Source organism: Microcaecilia unicolor, chromosome 1 (assembly GCF_901765095.1).
Source record: "Microcaecilia unicolor chromosome 1, aMicUni1.1, whole genome shotgun sequence".
NCBI classification, from domain to species: Eukaryota; Metazoa; Chordata; class Amphibia; order Gymnophiona; family Siphonopidae; genus Microcaecilia; species Microcaecilia unicolor.
Window position 1 is genome coordinate 509,328,779 of NC_044031.1, and position 18,452 is coordinate 509,347,230.

Here is an 18,452-nt window from a genome sequence, read left to right on the forward strand (position 1 = left end):
TTTTTTTGCATACTATATTTTATACATTTTCTTTGTATTTTGACTGTTTATATTTGTAAGGACTCCTGAGGAATGCATAGGCTGAAACACAGGAACTGTGTTGAGTCCACTCTTTTGTGAAACTTCTTATTTTTATTGATGTGCTGTCTTCAAGCAAACACTGTATTTTTATACAATAAAAGACTTTGATCCTTCCCTTGGCTCATTGCATTTGGTCATTCTCACCCCTTTATTTATTTTTATTTATTAGGATTTATTTACCGCCTTTTTGAAGGAATTTACTCAAGGTGGTGTACAGTAAGAATAAATCAAACATGAGCAATAGACAATTACAGCAGTAAAAATAAGACTAAGGGCCATGTTTACTTAGGTGCATTAGTGTTTTTAACGCGCCTGCAATTAGCGCACATGCTAACCGTTAGGCACCCATAGGGATATTGTAGTCTTGTACATGGTGATTAACGTGCATTAAAAGTGCTAACACGCTTATAACATGGTTTAGTAAACTAGGCCCTAAGATCATTTCCTTGTCTCATTATTGCATTTGGTCATTTCCACCCCTTTATTTATTTATTAGGATTTATTTACCAGGTTTTTGAAGGAATTCACTCAAGGCGATGTACAGTAAGAATCAAACATAAGCTATAGACAATTACAGCAGTAAAAATATTCAAATAACAATACAATGTCGACACAATACATAGTAGAACATTTTAATTTACAGTGTATGGTATAAGCAAAGATGGAACATATAGATAGGTAAGAGAGTAAGAGGAGTTAGAAAATAAGGTGACTAAAGTAAGGTGCACATGAGGTCAGAGAGATGGTTAAATATATCTCAGCTAAATTAGGAGTGGATAAATACGTTCTGCTGCAGATTTCCAGAGTCTTTTTCTAACCTGACTTTAGGGGAATAGATGAAGACTTGGAATGTTATGCTGTGGGAAGTAGTTGGTGAGAAAGGGGGGAGTAAGGAAAAACCCATGGTATCACTTGGGGTTATTTTTGCTGAGACCTCAGTTAAGGAGGGTGGAGCGTAGATGGAGAAGGTTGCATTTGGGGGAGGCTGGTTTAGCTATGAAGGAGATGCAATGGTATTATCAAGCTCAAATAAAGCAGGCTAAAATTAATTACTATACTTTTTTGGTTTCGGAAGCCCAGAATCCAGCAAATAGATCAGGTTTTGAAGAGGTTGTGGGACAAGGGTTGATAGGGTGAGGAATCTTCAACCTCTTCCACCGGTGGATTTGCTGGTGGAAGCATTTTTGCAGAAGGTGAATGTTTTCTGCGTTGGTTCTGAAGGAGAGGGTTCTTTAATTGGTGATGGATTGAGAGAAAGTTAGTGAAGGATGGGGTGAGTTAAGGATTCTTATGTGAGATGAATTTATGTGGTATTTGAAGGGTTTACAGGTGGGTGGGGGTTTGGATCCCATGCCCTTACTTTGGATTTAACAGTAGCGTTGTGGATTATTTATTGCCTTTGATGTATAGTGAGGTGTGCAGGAGCATAGAAGAGGGGGTGGTTCTGATGCCTTGGAAGAAAGCAGTGGTGCATCCTGGGTTGAAAGGGTATGATAAAGATGTGACCAGATACAGGCCCATATCAAATCTGGGTCTGTTGACAAAATTGGCTGAGAGAGTAATGTTCCGGCAGCTGGTGGATTTTATGCATAGGGTAATAGGGGTGTTGAGTCCTTTTCAGTTAGTATAGCGATGTCCCATAACTCTATCTGGGTTTCATGAGGGTTGTGGGACATCGCTATGACTGAAAAGGACTCAACACCCCTATTACCCTATGCATAAAATCCACCAGCTGCCGGAACATTACTCTCTCAGCATAACCAAGATCTAACTTGAGACTGTGCTAACTTTGTTGTTGAGTGATGTTTAGCCACAGCTGGTGAAAGAGAGGGCGTGTTGGATCGCCATTTGGTATTGAAGCATCTGAAAACATTAGGAATGAGAGGTCAGGTAATAGGATGGTTTTAATCTTTTCTTCAGAATTGCTCATATATGGTGCAGGCTGGAGGTGAATGTCCATGAGCTGCAGTATGGGGTTCTGCAGGGTTCTACATCGTCCTCTGTATTATTCAATTCGTTTTTGGCCCCTTTGATGCAGGTTATTCAGCAATTTGTGGTAACTATGTGTATGCAGATGGTGGGTTATTGTTCTCCCACTGCCCCTAACCTTACTGCCGTGTAGGATTGTTTGGTGACTGTGGAGGGTTGGATGGCCTAGAATCGACTATTGTTAAATGTGGGGATGACCACAGTGTGTTAGTTGGCGAGGCCTTTGCCTTCGGCACATAACCATTATAACTCCATTCAGGAAATCTAGACTGCCTCAACTTGACATTTCGTCCTTTAGATTGTAAGCTCCTTTGAGCAGGGACTGTCCTTCTTTGTTAAACTGTACAGCGCTGCGTAACCCTAGTAGTGCTTTAGAAATGTTAAGTAGTAATAGTTGTCCTACTGTGTTACCGCAATTTCTTCAGGGTAAGGCACAGCTTGTGAATTTCTTAAGTAACTTTGAAAGATGAGGATTTTTCCATATGTGCTATCTATTCAGCATTGTTTCAAGATGCTTTTCACATTTATTTCACTATGTTATGAATCTCTTCTAGTTAGTTGAACCCTTAGCTCCTCAAAATATAAATGCCCAAGCTACGCTGTGAGGGGTGTCAAAAGAAGAGGTTGAGCTCCCAGCTAGTCCTGGGGCCTACCAGCCACTGCAAGAGCCCCCTCATAACTGTTCCTTGAGCACCAGGCCTCAGGCTGTCACACAAGGTGTACCAAGAGGCCTTGGAGGAGCGAAATATCTGCTGTGTGTCTCCAGCCAATGCCCCCAAGTGGCAAATAAAGTTGCTGCCACCAGCTGCATGTCCATGACGAGTGCATTCCTATGCAAGGTGAGGACAGATGTGAACATTGGTCTCCCTGTAATAAGAGACTCTCACAGCATGCAAAACCTGACTGAGAATTCCTGGTCAGGGATATCTCTGGATTGGAGCATTTGTCAGTCCAGAGTTGGAGTGGATTATTTTTTGAGTGCAGTGGATCAATAAAGGTAGGAAGCAGTGGCCTCAAGGCTCATCCACCAAGAGTGACTAAACCTTGATTGTTACACTGCTGGAGTTGCTATGAGACACTTAGATTGAAACAAGCAGAGCAGAAGACCGATTTCCTAAATGAAGTTGGGCAGAACTTACCGTTCAAAAATTAGTATGGGATTTGTGGAAGGTTCTCTATCCCTATGAGTGTAGTGAACCTAAAGTGGTTATGTTAATATTTGGAGAACTTATCTTGAGCCTTTTTATATGTGTTTATATTTTACGTGACATAAGGACAATCTAGGCGAACAACTATACTTATCTGGTGTATACTTATTATATAAAATGTAGAAAAGTAGAGCAACGAAACTTCTCACAGCTGATATTCAAACCAAAATTTATTCAGAATTCTTCTAAAAACATGGAACACGACACGATTCGTGTTTCGGCCCAATCGGCCTGCATTAGGGGTCTATAAATTTTAAAATCACACACAAACACTAATAAATACATGTACATACTGTTTTTAGTAAATAAAAAAACAAACAGATTAAAATAATATTTAATAAAATACAATAAAATGCTAAAGAAAGATACCTAGGAAATAATAAACCAATACGTATTTCCAAGACTAGTCATCAATTGGTTAAAAAACCTGTGATCAAGATTAAAACAAATACAAAGCATAAAATGTAATACATATTTATATGGAACAAACAATTATTTAAAAAAAAAAGAGACACCAGGATTATATCATGATGTAAACAATCTATGCCAATAAATAAAGCCTAAATATATAGGCATCAATAGATGGCAATATGTCAAAGCTACAAAATTAATAAATATGAAGTGTTACTGTGAGTACTCAAAATACACCATAGTAAAGCAATACAGTAAATGAAAAGGAAAAAGAAATTATATTTGCACCAAGAAACCAACATTACTCGGGTAGGAGGACATTTAATGGATAATGAATAAAAAATAAAAATATATTAAGTAATAATAGATAATGTGGATAAAAAAGTGAAAAATGAATAAATCGTAATCATAAACATAAAAAATATATAAGTAAAAAAATAATAAAATATAAAAAATAGATAAAATATAACAAAACAGCAAACAAAAACCACCATAAAAGATGCATCATATACAAAGAAAAAACTTGGCTGGAAACATTGCTATACACTATCAGACATTGCAGAGAACAATGGTGCATGTTATAAAAGGTTGCAGAAAGCAGTGGTGCATGTTGTAAAAAAGAAAATTAAGGAAAATTAATCCCACTGTGACAAAACAGAAATGTTTAAACTAATCATGGTGCAGAGTTAAAAGAAGGGTGTTCAGAAGAAAAAACGACAAACATTACAGAGATCGACACTGCATAATGTAACTGTTTAAAAAAAAAAAAGCCATAAATTACATCCACATGTTGCACCATAACATAAACAAAAGGAACATCCTCTATTCAAAATGGCAGCGCTCAAGCAATAAAACAATAGTGCTATTGTGGTAAAAAAGGGGGCAAAACGTCCTCTAAGGAGAAGCGCCATACAAAGAACATAGGCAAAAAAGGCTCTGTGCAGCTAAACAGAAGGAAAGCGGTGCATCTTAAAGATGTCGGCAAAGCAAGCGACTAAATAAACACAAAGTGAAAGCATTAAGTATAGAAGTCAGATAAAACAAAAAAACAGACTTACCAAATCAGCTGATTGTACAACGCGAGTGTAGCGATGAAATGTATCTATTCACAAAAGGGAGAGCTCCCTCTTGCTATCCTATTTAAATAACGTAATTCTTGGTGACGTCACTCAAAAAGTGTGCCAAAATTCAAAAAAATATAAACAACAATGTAAACGCAGTAATTTATTTAGTTATTTGTTACATTTGTACCCCACATTTTCCCACCTATTTGCAGGCTCAATGTGGCTTACATAGTACCGTAAAGGTGTTTGCCAAGTCGGTTGATAACAAATACAAGGTTATATTGTGGTCGAATGAGGTTGGTGTGTATCAGGCTCCATGAGGGTCGAAGAGAATGAAGATTGTAGATTGTCCAGTACGATCATTGGTTATGCTGTGCTGCTGGGTGCGGGGATTTACTTTGGATCGGTGGGGTAAGCCTTTTTGAAGAGGTTGGTTTTTAGTGATTTCCTGAAGTTTAGGTGGTCATGGATTGTTTCACAGCTTTTGGGAGTCCATTCCATAGTTGTGCACTTATGTAGAAGCTGGATGCATAAGTTGTTTTGTATTTAAGTCCTTTGCAATTTGGGTGGTGTAGGTTTAGGTATGATCGTGATGATCCGATCCTGTTTTTAGTTGGTAAATCTATCAGGTCTGTCATGTATCCTGGGACTACGCCGTAGATAATTTTGTGGGCCAGACTGCAGATTTTGAAGATGATCTGTTCTTTGATTGGGAGCCAGTGCAGCTTTTCTCGGAGGGGTTTAGCACTTTTGAATTGTGTTTTACCAAATATCAGCCTGGCTGCTGTGTTTTGGGCAGTCTGGAGTTTTTTTGTGAGTTGTTCTTTACATCCCGCATAGATTCCGTTGCAGTAGTCTGCATAGCTTAGGACCATTGATTGTATTAGGTTTTGAAAAATTTCCCTCGGGAAGAAAGGTTTTACTCGTTTAAGTTTCCACATTGAATAGAACATTTTCTTTATTACGGAGTTTACTTGGCTTTCCAGAGTAAGGTTGCGGTCGATTGTGACACCGAGTATTTTTAGGCTGTCTGAGGTAGGGAGGGTGTGTCCTGGGGTGTTTATGGTTGTGGGTTTGTACTTGTTATGTTGAGATTAGAGGATGAGGCAGTGTGTTTTTTCAGTGTTCAGTTTCAGTTGGAATGAATTTGCCCAAGAGTCCATGATGTTCAGGCCGTCGTTGATTTCATTGGTTATTTCTGTCAAGTCATGTCGGAAGGGAATGTAGATTGTAACATCATCTGCATAGATGAACGGGTTGAGGCCTCGATTGGATAAGGACTTTGCCAGTGGGATCATCATCATGTTGAAGAGTATTGGTGATAATGGAGATGCTTGAGGTACTCCGTAGGCTGCTTTCCACGGTGGTGATATGTTTGAGTTTGATTTTACTTGGTATGTTCTGGTGGTTAGAAAACCCTTGATCCAATTAAGTACATTTCCATCAATCCTGAAGTGGCCAAGGAGTCTTAGTAGTATATTGTGGTTTACCATGTCGAATGCGCTCGACATGTCGAATTGGAGGAGAAGTATGCTTTTGCCTATGGTTATTTCCTGCTTGAATTTGGCCAGGAGAGTGACTAGGACAGTTTCATTACTATGGTGGGGGCGGAATCCTGATTGTGAGTCATGTAATATTGAGAACTTGTCCATGTATTCCGTAAGCTGTTTGGTCACCAAGCTCTCCATCGGTTTGACTACTAGTGGGATAGACGCAACTGGGCGGTAATTGGTGAGATCATTTGTGTAATAGAAAGGTATAGGCTAAATATGAATATAAAATATATTTTTTTTCACTTGAGGAATATACATAAAACAAGAGTATCAGTATAGTATGCTGAAATTTGAAAAGAAGTAATTATTAAAAGTTTATTTGGCTGAAATAAGACTTCTTTTGTCCATATTCTGTTAAGCATGGTATGTAGCATTGCCTGAATGGAGTTCTATTTGGTGTTATCCGAAGATGGCATTAATTTGTCATAAAACAAAGAGCTTCTTTAGGACATGGTCCTTTCTTGCAGTGCCAGGAATCCTACAATTATTCAGCATTAATCATAGAACAGGGAGATGTTTGTGCTTACATTGAATTGCTGCAGTGCATTTTGAATTCTTGGCAAAAAGGACAGCGTACAGTCCTCTAAATTTTGCTTCTTTTTAAAGTTGTCTCTGACTTGAGTTCTCATAATTTTATTGTTCTGGTGTAGAAAGCACCGAGGCATTCTCATCCATCAGTGGTTTCTTGGGCATATGAAATTCAAATATACACAATATAGACCTCCTTCACTAGTTCTTTTTTTCCCATTCTGTTTCCTTGAGGAGGTGAGAGGGACGAAGCCCAGTGAACTGGGGTCTGTCTCTCTGACCTTACTGGAATCTGGGCTTTGCATGGGTGCTTCTTTTCAGCCTCATCTCTGCAAGGAGTGGCCACAGCATGGTTTTGTACTGCATGATATTGACAGCTGACTAGAACCTGCTAAAACATAAACAAGAATGTTATAATATATTTTTTTGTTTTAGTCTTAAACTGTCCTTTTTTCCCCCCAATTTTGTCCTGATTCATTACCACCTTACCTATGTTTTTAAAATTTAGGTGCTAGAGCAAAGCTGTAATTTAGATTGGTTTGTGTTCATTATTTTCTGTGTGGTTTGTTTTTGGTTACATAAGAACATACTGGGGCAGACCGTTAGTCTATCTAGCCCAGTATTTTGCTTCCAACAGTGGCCAATCCAGGGCACAAGTACCTGGCAGAATCCCAAATAGTAGCAATATTCATGCCAGTGATCCCAGGGACAAGCAGTGTCTTTCCTAATTTCTGTCTCAATAGCAAACTATGGACTTTTCCTCCATAAACTTGTCCAAACATTTTCCTCCAGGATCTTGTCCAAACTTTTTTTTTTTTTTTTTAACTCGGATATGGTAATCACTGTTACCACATCCTCTGGAAATGAGTTCCAGAGCTTAATCATTCATTGAGTGAAAAAAAATATTTCCTCCTATTAATGTTAAAAGTATTACTATGTAATCGAGTGTTCCCTAGTCTTATTACTTTCTAAAAGGATAAATAATTGATTCACATTTACCCATTCTACACCACAGGATTTTGTAGACCTCTATCATATCCTCCCTCAGCCGTCTCTTTTCCAAACTGAAGAGCCCTAACTTATTTTCCTCGTATGAGAGACATTCCAACCTTTTAATTATTTTAGTTGCCTTTCTTTGAACCTTTACTAATTCTGCTATTTCTTTAAGATACGACAACCAAAATTGCACACAATGCTTAAGGTGAGGTTTAATGTCAATGTCTTGACAAGTAGCACAGCCAGAGGCTTTTCCATGACTTTACCAAATGCGGCTTAGTGATTCCACTGCAGTTGGAGTTTCTTGAGATTCACGATGAATATGCATGAGAAATTTGTATGTACTGTGTTTCCAGTATGTATAGATGTATGTCATGTATATTCATTGTGAATCTCCTAAAACCCTGACTGACTGTGGGGGGTTAATAGGTTCAGGTTTGGGAAACCCCAGCTTAGGCCATGTAGAATTGCATTTATTTATTGCACTTGTATCCCACATTTTCCCACCTATTTGCAGGCTCAATGTGGCTTACAAAGACCTGTTATGGCCTAGCCATGCCAGGGTAGAGAGTACAATTGGTGTTACAAAGAAGACAAGGAAAACAAGAAGATTTGGTCAAGCAGTTAGAGAGAGATAAAGGTGGATGGGTGTTGTATTATAGTTGGTTATGTGTTCTCGTGGTAGGCCTTGTTAGAGATAGGTCTTCAGAGATTTGTGGAAGTTAGTTAATTCGCTGATCGCTTTCAAGTGGGTTGGAAGTGTGTTCCACAGCTGCGTACTCATATAGGAAAAGCTGGTCACGTTTGTTAGTTTGTATTTTACTCCTTTACAGCTGGGGAAGTGTAGATTGAGGAAGGTGTGGGAGGATCTTTTAGCATTTCTGGGAGGAAGGTCCACGAGGTCTAGCATGTAGGTTGGGGCATCTCCGTGAATGATTTTATGAACAGTCGTGCAGATCTTGAACGTGATATGTTCTTTAAGTGGGAGCCAGTGTAGTTTCTTCCTTAGGGGTTTCACACTTTCATATTTTGTTTTCCCAAATATGAGTCTGGCTGCGGTATTCTGGGCTGTTTGAAGTTTCTTGATGGTCTGTTCTTTACAGCTGGCGTAAAGTGTGTTGCAATAGTCCAAGTGACTTAAAACCATTGACTGCACCAGGTTCAAAAAAATGGCCCTTGGGAAGAAAGGTTTTACTCTTTTGAGTTTCCACATGGAATGGAACATTTTCTTAGTTGTATTCTTCACGTGGGTGTCAAGTGTGAGATTTCGGTCCATGGTAATTCCCAGAATTTTCAGATTGTTTGAGACGAGGAGGGAAAAGTTAGGGGTGTTTATGGTGGTGAAAGTTATTTGTATTGTGTTGTGAAGTGAGTATAAGACAGTGGTGTAGGTAGGGGCGGTGGGGGCGTTGCGCCCCGGGTGTCAGCGGGTGGGGGGGTGCTCCGGACAGCCCTCGTCTCCTGCCTTCACCCTTCGTTTTTTTAAAATCCATTGCAGTAACGCAGGCAGCGCTTCGCGTCTGCCCTGCGTGTGCTGTGAAGAGAGAAAATCACCTCGCTGGCGTCGGGCCTTCCCTCGCTGTGTCCCGCCCTCGAGGAAATAGGAAGTTACCTCAGAAGAGGGCGGGACACAACGAGGGAAGGCCCGACGCCAGCGAGGTGATTTTCTCTCTTCACAGCACACGCAGAGCAGACGCGAAGCGCTGCCTGTGTCGCTGCAATGGATTAAAAAAAAAAAACGAAGGGTGATGGCAGGAGACGAGGGCTCTGTCGGCTGTCCATGAGGGGGGACGGGACCGGGTCGGGGGGGGGGGGTCAGATGGGAGAGGGGGATCTCAGAGGGGAGAAGGGGAGTGCTCAGATGGGAGAAGGGGTGGGGGGTGTTAAGAGGGGAGAAGGGGATTGGGAGAGTGGGGGAGCCCAGATGGGTGCTCAGAGGGGAGAAGGGGATTGGGAGAGTGGGGGAGCCCAGATGGGTGCTCGGAGGGGAGAAGGGGATTGGGGAGGGTGGGGGAGCCCAGATGGGTGCTCGGAGGGGAGAAGGGGATTGGGGAGGGTGAGGGAGCCCAGATGGGTGCTCGGAGGGGAGAAGAGGATTGGGAAGGGTGGGGGAGCCCAGAGGGGTGTTCAGAGGGGAGAAGGGGTGGGGGAGCCCAGAGGGGTGTTCAGAGGGGAGAAGGGGTGGGGGAGCTCGGAGGGGAGAAGGGGATTGGGGTGGGGGTGCTCAAAGGGGAGTGCTCAGATGGGAGAAGGGGTCTGAAGTTGGAACTGGGGTCTGACAAGGGGCAGGAGGGAAAATGGGTCCATGCCTGGGGCAGGTGGGAGAATGGGTCTGGGGCTGAAAAGGGGACAGGGAGAAGTGGCTGGGACGCTGAATCTCGGGACTAATGGAAGAAAAGGGGTGGGGGCTGGTGGGATAGTGGGGCTGAAAAGGGGGGCAGGTGGGAGATATGGGCTGGGGCTGGAACTAGGGGCAGGTGGAATAAGGGGGCTGAAAAGAGGGGGCAGAGAGAGAGGGGACAGACACTGGATGGAAGGGGGGGGGGAGTGTGAGGGAGGGCAGACCCTGGATGGATGGGAGAGGGAGGGCAGACGGATTGAAGGGGCAGAGAGAAAGGGCAGGTGGTGGGTGGAAGGGGGAGAGAGAAAGAGGGCAGACTGGGGCAAATGGTGGATGGAAGGGGCAGAGATAGAGGGCAGATGTGGATGGGAGAGAGAGAGGGCAGATGTTGATGGAAGGGGGAGAGAGAGATGGCAGACTGGGGCAGATGTGGATGGAAGGGAGAGGGAGGGCAGACAGTGGATGGAGGGGGCAGAGAGAGAGGGCAGACAGTGGATGGAAGGGACATTAGAGAGGGCAGACACTGGATGGTAGAGAGAGAGGGTGAAGACAGATGCTGGATGGAAGGAAGACTGTGAAAAGAAGATGAGGAAAGCAGAAACCAGAGACAACAAACTGTAAATAAAATACATATTTTTATTTTTTTGCTTTAACATGTAAATAAGGTAATCTTTTTATTGGACTAATTTTAATACATTTTGACTTAAGTTTCAGAGAACAAAACCCCCTTCCTCAGGTCAGGATAGGATACTGTAACAGCACTATACTGTATTGACCTGAGGAAGGAGATTTTGGCCTCTGGAAGCTAAATGTATTAGTCCAATAAAATGGTATTTTATTTTCTGTATTTGTTTTATTTCTGTTTGTTAATTTGCAAAGTGGTGATTGGTATTTGTTAGTTTTTTCAAATTTACATCTGCTGTCTTTATATTTTGCACAGTACTAGGGGACATTTTCTGTTTCTGTGGTGTTGCATTGTATGCAGAGTCTGGCATCAGGGGTTCAGTTTAATTTTTGTCTAAATAGAAAGTTTGTTATTACTTATTCTATAGTGGATTAGGGTGTATCTGTGTTTGTGAAAAAGATATGGCTTTCGGTTGGCATTGACTGTGCAGGATCGACGATCTGTACTAATCTGTCTGTTTTCGTTTTACAATAGGTGAATTGATGTTCTAGTGTTCACTGTAGTGTTTAAGATGCTTTCCTTTTCCTTGTGTGACTCGTACAAATTACTGCTTATGGTATAATTGCTCTATATATAGGTCCTGAGTGTTTTGTATTCTTGGTATGCCTAGTACTGGATTTGGGGGGGGGGGGGGGTTAAAAAATGACCGGCCCCGGGTGTCAACTACCCTAGCTACGCCACTGGTATAAGACATTGTGTTTTTTCAACATTGAATTTTAGCTGACATGCATCCGCCCAGGACTTCATGATTTGGAAGCTTTGGTTGATTTCTTTGTTGATTTCATTTAGGTCATGTTTGAAAGGGATGTAGATCGTGACATCGTCTGCATATATGTATGGGTTGAGATTTTGATTGTCTAATAGCTTGGCTTAGGGGTATCATCATTAGGTTAAAGAGGGTTGGTGAAAGGGGGGGGGGGATCCTTGAGGAACTCCGCATTCAGGTGTCCATGGGGTTGATCTCTCCGCTTTAGCTGTTACTTGGTATGATCTTGTCAGGAATCCTCTAAACCAGTTAAGGACGTTACTCTTTGCAGTGCATCTCCCATAGCTTTTTTTCTAAATTAATACAAAAGCTGAAGAATTATAAAGGTGTATATAGCGTCGGACCTTCGATTCTACACTGCACAGCTGTTTACCTAGTTCTCTGTACTGCAAAGTCCCTCAGATATATAAATGATTAATTTTGTGGAACACTTATTTTTGCTCATACTGTATGGAAAGTATTGAGTTCTATCCCTGAGAGATTTGCCCACTGTATTGGCTTCTATTTGTTTTTCGCTCATCTCTTAATTTCACTGAAAAAGGACCTATTCCAGAGATATTCCACTGAGCATGTAGAGAGGGATTACAAAGGAGGATGAGTTTGAGGGAAGATAATAAACCAAAAAAATGTGGTTGGATTAAGGTAGAGGTGTCTGACTGACTGCTGTCTTCAAGGGCAGCAAACTGCACTGGGTTTCAGGATATCCATGATGAATATGCGTGAGGCAGTGCTTGTGTATATCTCATGCAACTTAATTATGGCTATCCTAAAAACCTGACTGGTTTGCTCTCCTTGAGGGCATGCATTTATGTGGTATGTTCATACAGCTTAGCTAATAAGCCCATTTGGACAAGGAATCAAGTCTCATTTGTATCTCATCCCAGGTTTGGTTTAGGAACTACCTTGAAAACGTAACTCTAATATAAGTGGTCATCAATGGTTCATAAAGTTTACTCTGAAAAGCTTTAATTGGGTAATGCAGTATACTTGAGGTCACTACCAACTGGTAGCTTTCTACAGCCACATCCCTGTCCTAGAAAAACCTCAGCTTTCATCAGAGAATTGTTCTGCTTTTGTAGTTACATTTTAGAGGAACAGGTCAACATTTACTGAAGTGTTTGGAACATTTGGATATGCCATGCTGTTTGTGTACTATGCTATAAACTATAGTGGGAATATACAAGTTGTTTGGATTAAATACAGCTTATTTTTTTTAATAGAGGTAGCGGATGCAAATATAGTACAGTGTTGATTATCGAACCTTTGCTAATCTGACCATCTAGCATATCCAATAGACCCCATGGTGACAACACTGCATTGCCATTAAGCATGTGACTTGTCTTCCTGTTTTCCTGCTTCACGTGCTGCAAGGAAGCCATGTTTGAGCTGAGACCATGCTTCTCTGCAAGGGAACCATGCTTTGCAGCTGATATTCCTTCATGCACCTCTCACTGCCATTAAGAAGTGTGCGGCTTCTCTTCCAGTTTTAAGCTGAGACCTTGCTTTTACAGCCTGGAAGCAATTTTTGGAGCTGAGACCCCGCTTTTGCAGTGAGGGAACAGTTAAAGAAGTTTTGAGCTGAGACCTTGCTTTTCCTGCCAGAGAACCATTTTTGATCTGGGACCTTGCTTTTGCAGAAATGGAACCATGGTAAGATTCTTGTGCACAATGAATTTTATGCAGTACTGTACATACACCTATTCCTGTTGATTTATAATTACATCACTTTCTTTATTCTTACTTTCATTTTCAGATTTGTTTTGCCTGTGGACTTGGAGTGTGGAGAGTTTCCTTTTTCAGTTCTGCTGTCTTGATGTTCGCTTCCAGATTCAGTTTTGTTGTCTTGATGTCTGCTTCATACTGTTATTGACTGGAGAAGAGAAAAGCAGTGATCTTGAGAAATGGGGCTCCGCTCGTTTCTGTATTTCTGCTCACGTTGCCTGCTGTAGAAGACAACTCAAGTGAGGCTGAACATGCGGTAGATCGGTATGGCTCTCTTGATTGGTTCTGTATTTCTGTTCACATTGAGGCATATTTTCAAAGCACTTTGGGAGGCTAAGTTCCATAGGTTTCTATGGAACTTTGGGAGGCTAAGTGCTTTGAAAATGAGCTTGTTAGTCTGCTGTCCAATTGTTGTATTGTGAAATACAGTACTGTATACTGCTCTATATTTGTGCTCAAATTGCCTGCTATACAAGACGAACAGTCGTGCCCTATACGTACTGTACAATTTTTTTCCATTTTTTTTCTTCGCTGATTAGTGTTAATAAACAGTCTTTTAAATTAAAGATACTCTAATGTCTGTTCTTTATGCGTAAAGTATGTTTTCTGTGCATTTTTAAAGGGGTTACCATTGTTTTCTGTATTATCTGACTTTTCACTTATCTGACAACGGGTTGGTTTCATTTACGTCAGATAATTGAGACTATACTGTAGTGCTGTACAGTAGAGATAAATCTGCTTTTTGAAAGAGCTTACAGCTGAGTACCTGAGGCAACAAAAGATGAATTGGTAGGGGAGGGGGGGAGGAAAATGGATATAAAAATAGATGTTGACATAGTTTGTATGTCGATGATTTTGAAAATGTTCAAGAGACTAAGTCTCCCTGTGATTGTTATTTTGACTGTACAATAAAAAATTTTAAATAAAAAAAAAAAAAAAAGATGAATTGGCTTGCCCAAGGCCACCAGGTATGTCGGTGGTAGAAGTGGGAAATGAACCTTAGCTTCCTTGGTTCTCGGCCTATTTTGTTAATCCCTAGACCTCTTTTAAACTGAGGGAGGGATCAGCGCAGAGCAAGTTTGGGCTGGACCATTTGAGAATCAGTTAATGCTAACTGATTGTGGCTCACCTTGAATCCAATTTTGGGTGAAGATAGTCCCAGCCAACTCTACTGTGATTCCCAGTTGTGTCTCTGACCTGGAGTAGGACACTTACCTCTCTGGCTGCTTCTAGGCTTGGGGACAGTTGGCTGGGGAAATCCATCTCCAGAATTACAGTATTTTCACACATATAACATAAATGTTTTATATGTATTTTTACAAACTGTTCATACCTCCTGCACACTATATGCATGAGTGTGCTATACTGGTGTATTTTTACTGAGATGTGCTAAATGCAAAATTAGCGCATTTGTTTTTAAGCCTTTTCCTAGTTTTTTTTTTGCAGGTTTCATGTAGTAATAATGCCTGCAAGAACCTAAAAAGTAAAGCCCTTAAAAACAAATGTATGTTTTGGCAATTAGCGGGTCTTAGAAAAATAAGTTGGTATAGCATGCATTAACATAGTAACATAGTAACATAGTAGATGACGGCAGAAAAAGACCTGCACAGTCCATCTAGTCTGCCCACGATAAACTCATATGTGTATACCTTACCTTGATTTATACCTGTCTTTTTCAGGGCACAGACCGTATAAGTCTGTGCAGCAGTATTTCCCGCCTCCCAACCACCAGTCCCGCCTCCCATCACCGGCTCCGGCACAGACCCCGTATAAGTCTGCCCTCCCCCATCCTAGCCTCTCAACCACCAACCCCTCTTCCCCCCGCCACCCAATTTCAGCTATACATGGGTGCATTATTCAAGTTTATTTTTACACAGACTCACAATTTGTGTGTATTATATGTGTAAAAATACAGTACATGATTTAGTGGGCCCAGAGGCCCTCTTTTATCTGGTCATCACAAAATGATGGAGCTGCACAGAATAGCTACTTTGATGTCAGGTGACAGGGCAGTTGTGTAAAGTGCCTACTAGGAAGCCCAACTCTGCTGACCTAGGCACACTATTGCCTTCTCACTGCTGTAAGATTTTTTTTTTTTTGTTACATTTGTACCCCGCACTTTCCCACTCATGGCATGCTCAATATGGCTTACATGGGGCAATGGAGGGTTAAGTGACTTGCCCAGAGTCACAAGGAGCTGCCTGTGCCTGAAGTGGGAATCGAACTCAGTTCCCCAGGACCAAAGTCCACCACCCTAACCACTAGACCACTCCTCCACTTGCAGCTATATGTCAGTTTCAGCGGGAGAGATTCTTACACCTAATTTAGGACCAGATGCACAAAGGTCCACGTTAATAATCCGTCTGTTATTTCCAAATCAGTAAACATTACTGATTTGGAAATAGAGGGATTCCTGAAGAGAATTGCATGCAAATATCTCATTGCTTTTGCAAACAGGCTCATTTAAATACAATATGGGGGAAGCCAGTCGGCCAGCTGAGCATGTGCAGAGCAGCCTATTGCAAAGTGTGGCTGCTCTACGCATGCCACAGATGGCTTTCATACATAAGCTGCGTGTATGAATTCAAGTAGCCTTTTTTGTTTGTTTGTTTGTTTTCTGCTCGGATACACTAGCAAAGAGAAATCAACAGCACTGATGCTTGTTGACAGTCTTGATGAAACGAGGTAGAATCCAGATTTTGGAGGGTGCAGAGAGAGATTTGGGTTTTTGCCAGGTACTTGTGACCTGGCTTGGCCACTGTTTGGAAAACAGGATACTGGGCTAGATGGACCATTGGTCTGACCCAGTATGGCTACTCTTATGTTCCCCTGGGCTTTAAAATAAAAACAGCTTATTTACTGCAGGCGTTTATCAGTTGATTATTGTTTTGTGTACGTTTTAATTAGACCTGATTAGAGCTACTTCACAGCTCCCCTCTTATAACATGGCAAGAATAAAGTGTCCCCAGTTTCTCTTGCCTTAGGTCTCCCTCTCCAGCCCACTCCTTATTTATATTACCCTTTTATCTTATGGTGGGAGAAAAAGGCAGAGATCTTTAGATACATGCCCCAATTGCAGAGGCCATCCTGGCTCCGGGAAAGGAGGGGGAAGGGGAACATGCAAGGCTTTTTCCTTTGACTGTTAACCCTTCTTCTGCTGTGTTGTGGATGCTGAGCACTGTGGTTGACTTCTGCACTGCTTGCAATTGTGTTTTCAATGGTTTTGAGTTCCAGCCAGGCATTACCGATGGCTCCAGATCTCCTGTTAAATTTTGAGCGCTAAAAGTAGAGGCTGTTTCTGTGCATTGTTGGAAAACTGGTGGTGTTTGCCAAGACACCCATAGGAATATAATGGGTGTCTCGTAGTTTACTGCTTTCTACCGTGAGCAAAAAATGCTACCGTGGCTTAGTAACTGACCCCCTATAATAGCTTTGCATACAACTTTCGTTAGCTGCTACTGTGACAGGAAAATAGCTCGGAGAACCCTTTTGTGCATGTCTCATTGTACTCCTTGCTCACTAAACCGGCTAGAATTGGTGTGAAAACCATGCTTCTGGCTTGTTAGGTTTTGTGCATCTGGGCCTTAATGAGAAGATCAATTCTCAAGTATCTTCCCTAAAGAATTCAAAACAACTGAACTTGGGTGTAAAAATTGGGACTATAATTAAAAACACATTATAGCTAAATTTAACAAAATAGTCAAGCTATAAGGAGACCATCCAAGGTACATTGGAACAATAGTCACAGGTGTCTCACCCTTTTGAGAGAAGTAAAAAATAAGGAGGCAACTTCACCTTGTGCACATACCAGGAACAATCTGATGGGGATCTGACTGGCTGGCCCAGTACTCTTTTCCTCCTCTGAGATTCTTGAAATGAAGTGAGAGGATGTTCCTACACCGCTGATGGAGCCCACAAGGCAGGCTGAAACATGAGCAGCTCTGACGCAGTTGAGCGATGCTCTGCTGGAGTAGGACTCGCAGTGACTGAGGGGTGGGAAGGAGCTATGAGCTCAGGATCCATATAGCTTTCTGCAAGGTTTCCTTGGGAGGAGAAGAGACTAGTATGAATCCTGATCCTGAAGGGGAGTGAAAGATGCTTTTGTTTTGAAGCCACCTCTTATTACATTGGAGACTTTATGGGAAGCAATAGTTAAGCAGGGTCAGTCACTGTCCCAGAAATTATCTACTTTGTCAGCTCAATTTCAGACTTTGAGAGCCTCTCTTCAGGTGTTGGAGCACAAAATATTTGAAAACCATAGATATAATCAGCTTATTCATCAGATAGAGGATTTAAGCAATGTGATAAGATGTAGGACTTTTTGATTTTATGAGGTTTTTTTTCTTAAGTTATCTACTATGGCATTTCATTTGTTGTTGTACTATTTGCCTCCTTTCCTTAAGAAAAGGAAGGGACAAGCACAGGTAAAAGGTGGATAACTTTGCGAATTTACTGAATTTGACTCAAACCCTGAAGAAAGATGACATTGAGTTGGTGAAAACAGTTACATTGATAATTAATTTTGTTCTTGAACCAAACAGGGACCGGTTGTTTTAACAACAAAAAAAATTGATATTATTTTTTAGTAGTAAAATTCAAGCCTTTCCTGATGTGTGTTGGAACCACACTGAGAAGGAGACAGTGATTTTTAGTTATAAGATCTAGAGTTGCGGAACTTTGGGGGGGGGGGGGTGTTCTGGCTTAATTTTCCACATGAAGATATGGTAAAAATTCTTTCAAATATATTTTCTATAAACCAGCCAATCTATCTGCTAAACTCTAGGTTACTGGAGGGAACCAAAGTGAAAACGTGTTATCTTTTGGTTTTTGAGATGTGTTAGTGTGATTTCATATGCAGAATGAGAACAATCAACATTTGATATAGGAAGCACCTTTTTTTGACTGGTCTTTATACAACCCCTGATGAAGGCAATTTGTTGAAACACTGTACGTGTAGAGGCTCTCAATCAATAAATTGATTCCTTCTGATTTCTTACTTATCAATAGAAATCAAACAAAATAAAACATGGAAAAGAAAATAAGATGATACCTTTTTTATTGGACATAACTTAATACATTTCTTGATTAGCTTTCGAAGGTTGCCCTTC

General features: G+C 41.2%; 1 protein-coding gene across 4 annotated transcripts in view; it reads left to right on the plus strand.

Annotated features, from left to right (window-relative positions):
- Positions 1-18,452, plus strand: part of LOC115478008 (serine/threonine-protein kinase Sgk3) — a 114,237-nt gene that overhangs the window by 5,108 nt on the left and 90,677 nt on the right. Inside the window, exons 2-3 of one of the 4 annotated variants that reach the window (XM_030215196.1) lie at positions 13,134-13,272; positions 13,376-13,608. The exons of 2 other annotated variants lie outside the window; for them this stretch is intronic. The gene's annotated coding sequence lies outside the window, so the exon portion shown is untranslated. The remainder of the gene's footprint in view (positions 1-13,133; positions 13,273-13,375; positions 13,609-18,452) is intronic. One more of the 4 variants, XM_030215205.1, reaches the window with a different exon arrangement.